Genomic DNA, 15,821 nt, shown 5'->3' with positions numbered 1-15,821 from the left:
ACAGTAACCAACTGATACAGCACTACAGTAACCAAATGATACAGCATCACAAAAGGGGTGGAAAGAACGGGACAGAACAGAGGCCCCAGAAATAGTGCAACAGTCATTCAGTCTGAAATCAAGCACAGACAACAAAGTGCTGGAGCAACTAGAATCTATAGGCAGAAGAAGGATGCCACTCTAGAAAAGTGCCACCAGAAGGAATCCAGAATGCTTTGTATCTAGCTCCTGTCCATGTTGTTACTATGTGTTTTCAAGGTGCTACTAGCCAGGAATGTTAGTCCAGAGTAATACAGACCCTCTGTACTCTTTTTTAGAACTGCATTAGAGTCTACAATTTTTTCAAAAGAAGCTGATGTTTAAAGTTTTGAAATTGACATAATGCAAAGCAAAGAAGATATCAAGATGGGGGGTAGGGGCTCGGGAAGGGCAGATGTGAACTTATAGCTATGGGATACGGTGTGGAGAAGCCCAGATGGGAGGCACGAGGTGCCAACTAGACAGGAATAGTCTTAGTCTCTAGTCCTGAGGAGGTTCAGCACCTGGGTTGGTCACAGGACAATGGAAAAAGCATGATCCCAAGGTCCTACCATGCACTGTCACATCTAGTAAACACTACACAGATATTCACAGAACTGAAATGTATCAGCTTTAAAAATTAATGTGCCGTTCCGAAGCAAAGTTACTGTGTGCTGCACTCCAGGCCCTTAGCAAATGTATCGAGTGAAAGTCTTAGAGAAAACATGGTCAGATAAACACAGCGTGAGGATACTAAGACAGCAGTAAAGCTGACTGGGGGAATCAGCCCCACTGTGATACTGAAGAGGAGAGAGACAGATGGCTGCTTAGTTGTCTCTATTCATGTGTGTGTTGGGGAGGCAGGTGTGTGTGTCATTTTTCAGGCAAAATCTAAATCACATTTATTCTGGGATTTTGTTTACTGTTATGAAGGGTCTCTCTCATGAAATAGGCCAGGCTGTCTGATCAGTGGGCTCTAGGGATGACCTGTGACTTTCTTCCACCTGTGTCCCCAGCACTTGGATTAGAAGCTATGTGCCCAGCACTGGGATTAGACGGATGTATCACCGCACCCAGCTTTTATAAGTGTAGGTTCTGGTGATCCGGGCATGCACTGTGCTTGTACAGCAAGCATTCACGGAGACATTTCCACACCCCTCAAACTCATCCCCGTAGACTCACTACTCATTTATTTTGAAAACTTCCCATTTTAGGTTGAGATCTTTATCAAGCTTACAACTTCATTGTGAATGTTTATTTTATGTTAAAAAATCCATACGTTTTGCTTGTCACATATTGCAAATATTTCCCAGTTTGATGGTTGTCTCTTCAGTTAGGATGTACGTTCTGAGCAGGGGCAGAGTACCAGGGGATAGAACACATTCCCTCAAGCATGCCAAGCAAAGTACTCTAGCAGAGTTATTGCCCCAAGCTGTGATGTCCTTACAGTACAAAGGTTTTTAAGTTTATGTATAAAAACGTTTTCTTTTTTTTCTTTTTGAAAAAGTCTTTAGCCTTGACTGACCTCAAATTCCCCAAGTAACTGAAGGAGATGCTCAACCGCTCACCCACCTGCCTCTGCCTGTGCCAGGATGAGTGGCCGTGTGCCATCACGTCTGGATTATGTAGTGCAAGGTCTCTCAACTGGGCCACAACTCCAGCCCCTATATACAGACCTTAATGTATTCAGATAATACCTAATAATTTCAGGCTTTGTGCCTGTAAGACACATCTCTCTTTTCCCACATCCTTAAGAACTCTCGGGTAATATTTTAATGGCTACATAAAATGTATTTTAGGACAGCCTATTGCATCTCTGTTGTTGGATGCACTGACAGACGTTGAGCCTCTTGGGACTATAAATAGTGCCGGATCAGGAGCACAGAGGGGATGAGGGAAAAATAGAGGAGCTGTGGTCCTCACTTGACAGCCAAGTGAGACCACTTTTCTCTTGTCACTGTTGGGAAAGTGATCAAGACTGAGCAAGGACCAACTCCACAATGTAAAAACATGCATGCGTATTAAGAAAGATAGTTCTGGGTGGAGAAGTTTCTCTTGTGACAGCGCTATGGTACATACATTTAATCTGTGGTTCTATAGCCTTGTGTTTGCAATGGGGCCTCCGTGTTCTTCCTTTGTGCCTTTGTTTTCATGGGATATGATAGGATTTTTTTTTTCTTTCACCCCTAACTGTAGGGTTTCCAATCATCTTTACATATGTTCCTCTCGGCAAGAATAAAATGTCACCATTCCCTTTATGCCTGTCTAATATATGGCATTATCATATTCTCTAGGCGCTTACATTTGATTAATGAGTTATCCATAGAGGTTGTTCGTGAATCTATTAGAGTTGCTTGTTTGTGATTCTGCCAGAATTGTGCACACCGCTGTCTCGCTGCCTTTTAGAAGATCAACTGCGTGCTGTAAGGACCAGTTTGGGTTCCAAGTGAAAGTGGTACTCTATTTGATATGTAAAGGACTTGATGGGGATACCCTGAGCAAGTGTGGGTAGAGCAAGCCCAAGACAGGCTTCCTCTTTATTGTTTGGCAGCTGTTAAAGTTTATCCTGTGCCGTGCCCACCAGCAAGAAAAGAGAGAGAATAGTTTCAGGTTTTACCGGCAGCTCAGCATCTTTCCCTCTCCCCTCAGATCAGGGAGTAGAACATAAAGGTCAACAGCCTTCTCCTAATGGAATCATCATGAAGGGTGAACTTACATTTCCATCCGTCATGGACTGTCTCCATGACGTAATGTGTTATAGCCATTCTCATTATAGTATGCCATTCCAAAACCATGCTCGTGCAAATGTGACTGAAAGGGAGCTCTTGGCATTCTTTGAATCATGGCTAACACGTCATGTCCAGTTCATTACGTACCTAATTCAGTTGTGGTGTTTTCTCCAGTTCCATAGCGATAAAGACATCGATTGATCCCACTGCTCTGCCTAGGGAGCACTGTGCTGGCACCTAGGAGCACTGTGCTGGCACCTAGGAGCACTGTGCTGGCACCTAGGGAGCACTGTGCTGGCACCTAGGGAGCACTGTGCTGGTACCTAGGAGCACTGTGCTGGCACCTAGGGAGCACTGTGCTGTCAGCTTCTCTGGGTCTCACCTACAACCCCGCCCACTAGTAAGGATCAGCTGGATAATTGGCTGACTGCCTCCAGTGAGGAAGGTGCTTTGGTTCGTCATGTCCCTGCCCTTCATTCATCACCTCTACTCTCTTATCCACACCCCTCAGCCCATGCCAGACCCATCATCCACTCCCAAGGCTGTTCAGGCCCTGATGCACATCGTACCGTATTGGTAAAATAACTGTCTTTCTTGTGTGCTTCCTAAGGGCGAGGTCTGGGTTTGTCATGATTGTCCTCGGGGCCCAGTACCTATCATAGGCCTTAGCACAGAGTGAGAGTTCATGAGTTCAACTAATAAAGCCAATCTGCACATATTAACATATCAGGCAATTGATGTGAAAATGTAAAATTCCTTGCTTCTCCCCCCTTTTGAGTATTTGCTATTTTGTGAACACTGTTCCCTACAATGAGGCATAGGGGTGAAAGGTTGGAGTGACCCCAGGCCTCAGACAGCTGAAGTTGGATGGACTAACATGATAGCTGTTTGTCCAACCCATATATATGCCTTCAAGTTCCAGATTGAATGAACAAAGCATCGCCTCATATTAAAAAGAAAATTCAGTTAAAACCTGGGGCTTTGCTATTGACAGGACATGTTCTAGAAAAGTGTGGTGGGGAGCTGGGTAGTCCGCCATGGCAGCCACCAGCCATGTGGAGTTGTCACCGCTGCTTGCACGACATAATCGTAAACCACACACCAGCTCTGACAATGTGGTTAAACTATCTTACTAAGTAGATTGATAGCATGCAAAAAGTGAAACTATGTTAATGTCACATTTAGGAATGAAACAGAAAGTTCCTCTTGGAGTTTGGCTGAGAGTGAGAGCAAATTTAAATAACCCTCTTCTCTCCATTGGTCTTCTACCTGTCTGTAGCCTGTGGTTACTGGCCTGTCTAGAGGCTATCTGGTGTGTGTGTGTGTGTGTGTGTGTGTGTGTGTGTGTGTGTGTAGACATACCTCTGTGCATGTGTGTATGCATGTGCATGTGTGTGCATGTGTGTGTGCATGTGTGTGTGTACATGTGTGTGTGCATGTATGCGTGTGTGCGTGTGTGTGATAGTTTCCTGTCATTTATGTGTTGTGCCTGTCCCTAACAAAGGCCTTTATTTATCAAACAGCACAGAAAATATGGCACTGGAGAGGAACAAGGGACTCTTTGCAGAGCTCTGTAGAAGTATTACAAGAGAAGAAGGTACTTTATCGACCGAGAATAGCACTCAAGACCACATATAGACATCAATCTATAGTCCAATACTTGTGTGGGCTATTTGTTTTGTTTGAGGTTGCTTTGAACCTGTTAGATATTTTCAGCAAATGATTATCCCTGCCCCCCCACACACACTCATGTGTGCACACTCATTCTGGGTCAGTAAGCCCCCCCCCCCACACACTCATGTGTGCACACTCATTCTGGGTCAGTAAGAACACACAGTTGATATCAATGCTATGCTATAACGCTGATTGTGTGGGAAATCCAAGGCATAGTAAGGTTGGTCGCGTTGTTCTCTTAAAAGCAGGTAAACACACAGGTTGAGCACACAGTAGGACAGCAGGTTAAGTCCATAGTTCTGATGATCTCAAGGATATTATTAACTTGTCTGCAAGATCTTATAAAAGTTCAGCCTCTTTGAAGGCAGAAGGTATTTTCAGAAAGTGTGTCACTACATAAGATTTTTGACATTTGAGGTTTAATAAATATGTTACTGTGGCTAATTTTACTAGATTCTTTAAAGCATTGTTATAGCTACTGTATGACTCAAAATTATAAGTGCAGCCTATCATACGGTACAAAGCTGCAATCCCAGCATGTGGAAGGTGGAGGCAGGGGGATCAGGAGTTTAAGCTCATCCTCTGCTACATAGTGAGCCCAAGGCTGGCCTGGGCTGCATAAAACCCTGCCTTATAATAAAAGTTTGTTTGTGTTTAGTTTGTTTGTTTTGCTGCTTGATGGGACAAATAGAAAGAAAGAGGCAGGGGTGGGAGGGGCAGGCTACCCCTTCTAAAACTTCTCCCCCCACCGCTTCTGCAGCCTTTGGCAGTTTTCCTTAACTCTGGCCTTATTGTCTAGCAAAATCAGCAGCAGCATCGTAGGGCCTCACTGGTAGTGTTGCTATGAAGTTGCTTGTATCAGTAAATCACCTGAAAACTCTGTCTGTTACAAAATGCAGGTCAAGCATTTTCTGAGTCAGTAAATCTGCTGGTCACTTAGTCTTTTGCCCCATGAAGTCTTTAAATGGCAGCTTTATATATAATCTGGATTTAGGATAGCAGTAGTCACTGTAGATGCATATAGTCAATTTTTAGTGGCTTATTATTTCGATTCCTTTCTCCTCACCCTCATCTTCCTCCCAGAACAGATGGACAGAAGAGTGAAACTCTGATGAATTAACTACAGTCTTGTCTAGTCGGTTCTTTGGGAAAAGGATTTAAGACAAATGGCAAACATCGAAGAACATAAGCGTTTTCTTCTTCATGATCACAGCCCCCTGTTCCTCTGTGTATGTGACTTGCGAGAATATGTTTTTAAAAACGTAAGGTCAAGCATGTAACTTGGGGAGGGATTAGTGACATCAGCAAGACAGACGAGGAGCTAGATGTCAGCATCACCAAGGAGCCATGAACGCGGAAGCAGAGGAGCATGAGATGGGGAACAGATTCCAGAACAGAGGTTTCCAGAATGAGAGATGCTTGCACTTGTTGGCTTTGAAGAGGAACTAGAGCCGTTGTCCATCTGAAACAGAAATGGGCTGTAGTGGTTTGAATATGCTTGGCCTACAGGGGGTGGCACTATCAGGAGGTGTGAAGTAGGTGTGGCCTTGTTGGAAGAAGTGTGTCACAGTGGGGGTGGGCTTTGAGACCTTCTTCCTAGCTGCATGGAAGATAGTCTGCTCCTTGGCTTCCTTTGGATGAAGAAGTAGAACTTTCAGCCCCTCCTATACCATCCCTGCCTAGATGCTGCCATGTTCCTGCCTGGATGATACTGGACTGAAACTCTGAACCTATAAGCCAGCCCCAATAAAATGTTGTCTTTATAAGAGTTTCCTTGGTCATGGTGTCTGTTCACAGCAGTCAAACCCTAACTGAGACATGGATCATCACCCAAGCAAGGAAGAAAGGCAAGAAGACTTTCTCTGACCTGAGGGCAGGAAAGGAGCATGGTTGAGTGAAAGGAGATGCCTCACCAGAAAGCCCCAACCCCACCCCAGTGCCAACAACAACAATGAGAAAACAGTCAGTTCCTCCTGAGGGGCTGCTTTGCTCAGCAATTTCTCACAGCTTATATTTCAGCAGGAAGGGAGGACACCACTGAACCTTACCACCCTCTAATTCCTAAGTCGAATAATGTTTCATGAGCTCTTTGAGTCTTGTAAGTTTCATGGACTTCCTGAGTCTCTCTGCTCCCTCCAGGAGGGAGAGTGTCTATGTAGGAGATGGCACTGCTGAATGGCTAAAGCTGTCAGTAGGAGCCAGATGGGAGGTGTGCTGAACACAGGGAAACTCTTGCTTGATGAATAGAATCTATCTTTTAAAGGAGCTGAGAAACTCATGCAGATGAAGGAAATGAGCATTCCTATGAGAGTTCTGAATCAAAGATGAAGGGATTGGAGATTGTTTCCAATATATTCAGAAATCTGAACTCGGACCATTCTTGTAGAGTAGCTTCCTAGGCTGTTGGGAAGACCACCCGCCAACATCTTCATCGGTAACTTCCACTGGCTCTTGGTTTCAACGTGCTGAGTCTGGGACCTGGTGAGGCAGGCATCATGGCTGCAGAAGCATGTGGTAACGTTTCCCATCTTGTGGATAATACAAAGCAGACTGGGAATGAAGGAAGGGGTCAGGCCAAGATATAGCAGGCAAGGACATGTCCCCAATGACCCACTTCCTCTAACGAGGTCCCACCTCCTTCTTCTCACTTCCTACCATCATGTTATGACTCCTTCAAAGGCTCAATCCATCCATTGTACCACAGCCTTCTGACCCAATACAAACACTTTCACAGACACACAAGGTACACAAATGCCCTACGGGATTCTCCGTCCCATCAAGGTGACTGTGGTCATAAGCACCTTGGCCAAATAAACCCTAGGGTCTTGAGATGTCTTGGTTTAGAGTAATCACAATAAGGGGAGACTTTAGTCTTCAGGTGGAATGGGAGGCTCCGCCTACAGAGACACATTTATTTGCTTATGATTAGGTCTTCTTATGCGATGCTGGCTGACAATGAACTCCATGTAGACCAGCCTGGCCTTTCAGAAATCCTCCTGCCTCTGTCTCCCAAGGTCTGAGATTACAGGTATACACTACCATGCCTAGATGGAGTGCCTATCTTCTCAGTAGGAAGCCTCTTAATTCCCACTGTTTCTATCTACAAATTTAAAGAAATGGGGCGGAACTTTCAGTTTTATCTGACACGGGTTTTGCCCGGATATGGTTTCTGCCTCATACCCTTCAAAGACAAATAGTTTTTCTTCAGATGCCTACAGCTGTGAACTCGGCATTGTTTTCTACTTTATTCCTTCTTCAGAGAAATGGCCTGCATTGAAAACACTCCCCATGTCTAGGCCATCTGTGTGAAGCTAGTATTCTGACAATGCCTGCATCCACAGCCAGTCCCCAGGCCTCCTGAGATCACAAGCTACCATTTGGCTCAGTGATTGGACACCTGGTTCCTCTGCTCTAGACAAGCATGGCTGCTTCAGAATGCAGCTGTGCTCATGCACAGGTCGGGGTGAGGGACATGGAACCAAACAGGAATCACTACACAAACAGGTCAATGTAAGAACGTCTGTCAGCAGCCAGGAGTATTAAAGGTAAAGAAGTGAACACAGGGAGAGATAGTCAGAGACTGGCAAGAGACAGACTGACTTCTACAGCTAAATCTGGAGTCCCTGGGACTTGCAGGTATAAACTGACAGCTAACTAGCTCGGGGCTGACTGGGCAAGAAAGCCTGTGGCATCATATCTGTGGCTCATGGTTCTGGAAAGCAGAATCTAAATGTAAAGAAGTAACTTACAACCTACAACAGAGCCACAACCTTGACAGCCGTGAATGGTGGGCTCCATCATTCCTTCTGGCACGGCACGAGCAGAAAGGGAAGGAGAGAAGGAGGGTGGGGGAGGGAGAGAGGGAGAAAAAGAGAGAGGGGGAGAAAGAAAGGGATGGGGCAAGAAGCCTTTCGGATGTAGGAAGTGTGTGAGGGTGTGTGCATATGTGGAGATCAGAGACGTTAGCAGTCTTAACTCAGATACTCTCAATCTTTTTGTTTCTTTGTAACAAGTCCTCTCACTGACTGTGAAGAGGGTGGTTCGTCAGTGACCCACCTGTCTCCGTCTCTGTGCTGGATTGTAAATGCATTGCTACTCTTTACTTTTTACAGATGTTGTGGGAGCCAGCCCACATCCTGGTCCTTTCAAGCAAGCACTTTACCCAGCTGGGAAGTTAGCTCTTTGACACCCTTGCCCGGCTGACTAGTCCTCTTAGTTCCTGGCATCCTGGGCTCAGCACCTGAATGGCTCAGACTTTGTCTCACAGTTTTAATTGGACAATTATGTAACCATCATCATACCCGAGGCCACCTGTCCTCTTCTGAGCCTCACAAAGGCATCCACCTCCCATGGCTTCTTTGTTTAGGCTTCTGGTTCTGAACTTTGGATTCTCTAACTGCATTCAGACTTCGGAAAAGTGAAGGTTTCCGAGGTTACCTTTGAGAGATCTTTGAGTGACGGTTCCCTTTGGCTGCACAGAATTTTAAAAGAAACAAACAAACAAACAAACAAACAAACAAACCAAACCTGCAGATTTAGTCAAACTGCAGCAGCATTTTTTTCTCAGAAATAAAACTTGTCAGTGGTTAGCCCCTGGGAATGTAAATATACCCTTACCTGTAATTAACCAAGGGCTCTCTGGTTCTTGATGCAAATGGAGTTTTAATTGTTTCCTTAATAGTAGAACAGGAAGCCTGCTTTCCAGTGGAGAGCCGGTGTTTGCACAGAGGACCAGTTCTCTATGGCAGCTCTCTCCCATCTCCTTCTAGGAAGCCTGAGTGATGATAATAAATCTAGAGCCACATTTGATGTAAGACATATGGTAGCTACTGTGGTAATATTATCATCAGCTTCTTCAGTGCCTTTGTCAGTCAGGTGCAATCCCACATATTGTCGGAGATAAGAGCCCCACCCTCACCTCCCTCTTTCAGTTGTTGACAGCAAGGCCTTCCTAAAAATGGCCTAAGAGTTTTGTGACAGCTGTGGGGTTTGAGCTTCAAATGCAAGTAATTAGGCTGAGGCCAAGGACTGCATGTTAAAACCTGACCATGTGAGAAGTCTGGAAACCCAGGGAATACCATGAATATTTCTGACTGTTATTAACAGGCCAAGCGGGAAGCTTTTGCTAGCTAGTTCTGACGAATCTTGAGGAGGGAAAAGAAGAAATTGAAGCAAAAAAGAAAAAGAAAGGGAAGGTGCCTCGCCCTTTAGAAATCCTCTGCGGGGTCTTCAGTTACGATTTTGACATTTCCAGCTAATCAGGCACATTATAAATTTGTAGGTAACATTTAAAAGCTATACACAGCACTCAAGGATCCGGCTGTCGCCACATTCATCCTGTTGTGCTTTGGGTTGTTCTCTGAGTCAAGCTTTACTTTGCTTAATTGCTAATTTAATGGGAATTACTTCTGCACACCAGGCCAGCGGGCACGCGATAAACATGGTTGCATGAGGAACTGGTTCTGCAGTGTAGTCCTGGGCTCGGTTCTGTGTTCTCAGTCTCACAGCCGTTACCAGGGAACCAGATTATGAAGACTCTAACGGCACGTTAAAAAGGACCACCGCCCCCTCCCCTTTTAAAGAAAGATGTGAAAATAAATAATAAATAACAACATTGTGTCAAAGTGATTTTCGTTGCCTGGATTAATAAAAGGAAACTAAGGCAATGCATACATAGGAGGAAAATCACATTATGTTTCTTTCTTTCCTTTTATGCCATCCCTTGTGCAGAATTTATTTTTTTAAAAATCCCACCAAAGACCCATAAAGCAGTGAGTTCTATTCAGGAGTTATCATTTAGGCACAAATCATGAGCAGCCAATATGCAGAGCATGCTCTAGTCGAGTTCAATAAATATGTATATGCAAAGTGCAGGTTGGTGAGTTACTCTGCCACCAAGTGCTAAATAACTTGAAGTAATGCCATTAGCTTCAGAATGAAATTGACATTTTATTACTTTGTTGTGAGATTTAAATTATTTGGTTAATTTCTTCCCCCAACCCCCTAGTAGAGGAGAAATTGCCCACAGGTCAAAAATATTGGGTTGCAAAGCTATCACAGGAACTACAGACCTCTGGTTCTGGGATCTATCGGAAAACACTCAGGGTTTCCATAAAAGGTCTAGAGCAGCCAGTAAACCAAAGCACTTTGATGCCTTTTAATTCAAGTCACAGAGAACAGTGGGCGGTGGTAAAGCCCAACCCTCTCCAGCTCCTGCTGGTCCAGCCATGAATACAATAAGCCCTGCTTCTATTAATGTGTGTGTATTAGATTTGACTTCCTCCACACACCATGTTTAGCATCTCACACATGCTTGACAATCATCATTCCCAAATCCATCCGGTCACTTCTTACTGGATGAATCTGAGAGTCTGAGCCAAGCTGTCACTAAAGGAAAGACCAGAAATCATCTCCTGTCTGACTCTTCAAACACTGAAATCTCTGCTAAAGTAGCCAAAATGGTTTCTTCTGCACGAACCCTTTTAGACCTTCAGAGCCAGGAACCGTCACTGTGGAAGCAGAAGCACTAGAAGAAAACTGAGAAGCACTATTCCTGTGGAGGGAATAGCTCCGCCTTAAAGTTTCAAGACACCACCACCACCACCACTACCACCACACTCCATCTCCAGGTCCCTGGCAGCTCCAAGGTACACAGGTTCCCCCCGGGTTCAATCCAGTATTCGGCCTCTAAAGAAGGAGAAAAATAGCGTCTAACCAAACCGCAGCCAGCTCTCCATGTGTGTTTATGAGTAGAGGATTTTCAGATGGGAAGTATGGAGGAGAATGTCAGAACTCTTCTCTCCCAGTTTCATGAGACTCATGTTATATGCTCCATCCTTCATTCAACAGATGTACACCAACCTATTCCCAGCCTATTCATGAATTCCACATGCTTGGAAACTTAGCTGCATCTACCGTTAACTACTATTCAAAGAATGACTTAGATGATTCCCAGAACAGTCTGAAGTATTTCTCATGATCCGCCTGACAATTATCTTAGTAAGAACCCTGGGGAACTAAGGCTCATCCCGACCAAAACAGAGTGTTAAGAACAGCCAGATTGGCCTCTCGGCAATTCTTTTCTTTTTATCCGTCCATCTGTCCATCTGTTTGAAAACTCACTGTGGAAGACACACTGAAGCAAAAAAGGAACACTATAAGCAATAGTTAGCAGCTTTCTTTAGGCAGAAGATGAGGTCTTCACTGAGGGCAATGACTGCAGAGTCAGACACAGAACTGTGTTATAGTTTGAATGTGTAAATATCACACAGGCTTATGTGATCAAGCACCTGTCCCCAGGTGGTGGCTGCTAGGGCAGAAAGAATGTCTGGAGTAAGTGGGTCACTGGAGGCAGGCCTTTGACGGTTATCATCAACACTGTGTGACTGCTACTGCCGTAAACACTCTCACATGGACTGACTGGTCACCACCATATTTCCCCGGCCCTTATAGATGGAACCAGGAGCCCAACCAACCCCTCCTCTCTTCAGTCACTTCTGTCAGGTGTTGGACAGAGCAGCAGTTAAAGTAACTAACTGAATGCGAATGCCATTTCCAAGGGAGGAGGGCAAGGAAGGACACTGTGGGCCAAGCCAGGAAGAAAGTGAGAGGCAAAAAAACTGCCTGAGGTAACAAGTCAGGAATCAGGAAACACAAGCCGTGGAAGAGTGCAGGCATGTATGTCTATGTGCTTATACATGTATGTGCATGTATGTGCTTATGCATGTATGTGCTTATGTACATATATGCTTATGCATGTATGCATTTGTGCATGTATGTGCTTATGCACATATGTGCTTATGCATTATAGGAGAGAAAGAGGGATAGACAAGACTCATTTAGAACATGTTTCTTGAGGATGCTCAATTGAGAACTTTATGGATGATAATTGTCTTCAGCTTTTCAAGACCCTGAACTAAGCTGTAAGAGCCAGGTCTTAGTAGGAAGCATAGCCAAAGCCAATAATTCAAGAAAAAATTCAAAACACTCAGAGAAATAAAACAAAGGACAAACCAGCCCTGCAGGGAGAGAACCAAGGGGTGGGTTTTGTCGTTTATCTTTATTTTTTGTCTGTTCATTTTTACTATATAGACTTTTACAACAACTAAAATTTTATAAAACTACATACTAAAAATAATAGAACAACCCAAATGCATAGGTTTGTAACTTTAACATCAAGAATAATAACATCATTAAATGAAGCGTGGTCAACATCTCAGCAAGCGGCTGAGAAGACTCAACATTCGTGATGGTTGGGTTCAGTTGTCAACTCTGCACAGCCTAGAATCACCTTGAAGGGAGTCTCAATGGAGAACTGGTTAGATTAGGTTGGGCCGTGGGCATGTCTGTGGTCTGTGAGGTCTTATCTTGGTCACTGTGGGCAACACCATCCTCTGGGCAGGGGACACAAGAGTGGAGAAACTGAGCCGAGCACTAGCAGGACTGCACTAACTCACTGCTCTCAGCTCTTGACTACGGATGTAACATGACTAGCTGTTTCAAGTCCCTGCCACCTTTATTTTCCTGCAAGGATGGGCTGTAACCCAGAGCTGTGAACTAGGTACACACTTTTTCCACTAAAGTGCTCTGGTCAAAGTATTTTACCACAGTAACAAAAAGGAAAACTAAGATAATGTAGAAGGCTTTGGCATTGAAGCCTCACTGTGGGAGATGAATTCCTGGGACCTACTTTGTAAAGGAGAGAACTGACTACTGAAAGTTGTACTCTGGCCTCCATACACACGCCGTGTCATACTTACACACGTGCGCGCGCACGTGCACATACACACACACACCCACACACACACACCTATGTGCATACACACAAATACATAGAAAATTTAATATAAAAAAATATTGTGGGTCCCCCTTCTCTTCAGTCATTGGTCATCAGCCCACAAGGCAGAGGGAGCAGAAGCATCAAGCAGGATTAAGCCAGTCGTGAGTGTGACTGAAGGACTTCCTGGAGTCAGCTTCAGTGAGACAGCTGGCTTGATCGTTCCAGGGGTAAGGTGTATAAGGGCTCTAGGTATACAGGTGGGAAGGGCTGATTGGCCACAGCACAGTACTTAATTATCATACAGGCAGGAAGCTAGAGCATGACTTGTGTGCGAAGTCATGCAATGTCTGCAGAGAGCTCCACTCAGGGTCACCCTCCAAACAAGGCCAGGATCTGTGCTCAGAGACACTCTCCAAGTCAGGCAGAGAAAGGGCAGCCCTGCTGAGCAAGGGAATCCTCCAGTTTGCACAGAGCTTGGATTGCTATCTGGACTGAGTGGACTGAGACCTTAATAGCAGACATCTCCAACAGTATATAAACAAGTCGAAATGTGTTCTCGCCACTGCAGATGCGCTCTGTCTCCTCAGTGTCTCCCCTCCATTTCACACATGTTTGCTATCCTGTCTCTGTTGGAATTGCATTTTCTAAGTTCTGTGTAATGAAGTAGAGCGCAAAGGGGGACATTCTTAGGCCAGAAACCTAAAAACTGGTCATGAGAGGCCAGGAGGACACTGTGCAAAAAATGTGAAGGCTGATATCAAAGGGGAGAATTTCTGAAGGATAGGGTACGGTCCTACAGAGTGGAATGGGGGAGGGGCCACTGACTCAACAAATAAGACAGCATAGGTGATGAGAGAGAGAGAGAGGGAGGGAGAGAGACAGACAGACAGAGAGAGAGAGAGTGAGAGAGAGAGACAGAGAGAGAGACAGACAGAGAGACAGAGAGACAGACAGAGAGACAGACAGAGACAGAGGGAGACAGAGATAGAAAGAAAGACAGAGGGAGACAGAGATAGAAAGAAAGACAGAGGGAGACAGAGAGAGAGACAGACAGACAGACAGACAGACAGAGAGACAGAGAGAAACAGAGACAGAAAGAAAGACAGAGGGAGACAGAGAGAGAGAGAGAGAGAGAGAGAGAGAGAGAGAGAGAGAGAGAGAGAGAGGAGAGCGCCTGGATGCCACACCAGAGAATGAGATTCAGGGAGGGTGAAGTCAGAAATGTGCTACATTCTTCCAGGAAGTTTGATGAGGAATGAAAGAAGAGAGGAAGGCTGCCTGCCTTTGTAGGGAGACATGTTAAGAGAACTCTCTTCGTGAGATGAAGGACACTTGAGCGTATTATTTTTAGACTGAAGAAAAGTAGCTACCACGGAAGAAAAGGGAAATGATTGACGATGAGGGCACAGAGCAGAAGGAAAGGATAAATGGGACGGCTCTCCAGAGAGCCCATCTGCATCACATGACTCACTAAATAAACGTGGACTCGCCCCTGCCTCATCTCCAGCACCTTTGACTAGAAGGATGCTTTCCCAAAATATATTTATACAGTCTCCTCTGCCCCATGTCAACACATCCAGTCACTGTCCTATGAAGGCCATATGTAAAGATACCTACACTGTGCGAGCTACTACCAGCAGACAGCGGCAGATACTGCATACCGACAACTCGGCACACAGGGCTGAGTCCTAGAACAATTCCTGGGACCTGTGACAGGTTGTTTCTCCTATAGCAAGGCCCTGAGAGTGGATGGATAGGTAGATAGTCACCCCAAGTGGACCCCCTCATTACTGATACGCCGCCTGCTTAATTATGCTTAACATTTCAAACATTATTAATTTTTAATTGTTTATGTTTCGTTATCTGCATTACTTAAGCATCCAAACTCCTCAGCTAATGTTCCTGATGAAATATTTACTAAACAATCAGCCCTCCTGGATTCTACAGAGCTGAGTGCTTCCTCTGGAAGGGCTTCTTTCCCTGATGGCATGCTAGAAGTGACGGGAGGGGAGGGGCTGGGTAGCATCCTTGTCATCTTAGAAACACCCTGTCAACTCTAGTAAGATGAGTCACACTGCCCGGCATTAGCATGAGCATGTTGAGCCAGCTCATCTTCCATTTCTCTTCTGTTGGGTCGGGGAACACACCGACATGGAGCTAACACCGATGACCAGAAAGAATAACATTACTGGAGATACAAGGGCAGGGGCATCTCGAGAACTAATCCTAGTTCCCACAAGCAACAGTCACTCACTTTACCACAGCAAGATCAGTTCAGCCACTGGGAATGCCTTTTACAGAAGAGATGTCAAGGAAACCAGAGAATTCACCCCTGTATCCTAGACCAGTACCTTAGAGATGAATGTCCCTATGCATGACAGAGCCAAGGGCCAACAGGAGTCCACTGGCTTCCAGGAGTGGAGATGGAATAGATGAATCTGTGTGCACATGTGTTGTCTATATGATGTATCTATATGCACATGTGTTGTCTATGTGATATATCTGTGTAGACATGTTTTGTGTATATGATGTATCTGTGTGCACATGTGTTGTGTATGTGATGTATCTGTGTGAACATGTGTTGTGTATGTGATGTATCTGTGTGCACATGTGTTGTGTAT

General features: G+C 44.9%; 1 protein-coding gene across 2 annotated transcripts in view; it reads left to right on the top strand.

The window, feature by feature from the left end:
- The window catches only part of St6galnac5 (ST6 N-acetylgalactosaminide alpha-2,6-sialyltransferase 5), a 167,101-nt gene that overhangs the window by 41,174 nt on the left and 110,106 nt on the right, over positions 1 to 15,821 (top strand). The gene's annotated exons all lie outside the window — the stretch shown is intronic.

The sequence above is a fragment of the Grammomys surdaster genome, unplaced genomic scaffold (genome assembly GCF_004785775.1).
Source record: "Grammomys surdaster isolate TR1022 unplaced genomic scaffold, NIH_TR_1.0 125996, whole genome shotgun sequence".
In the NCBI taxonomy this organism is placed as follows: domain Eukaryota; kingdom Metazoa; phylum Chordata; class Mammalia; order Rodentia; family Muridae; genus Grammomys; species Grammomys surdaster.
This window is presented reverse-complemented; position numbering and strand designations above follow the sequence as displayed.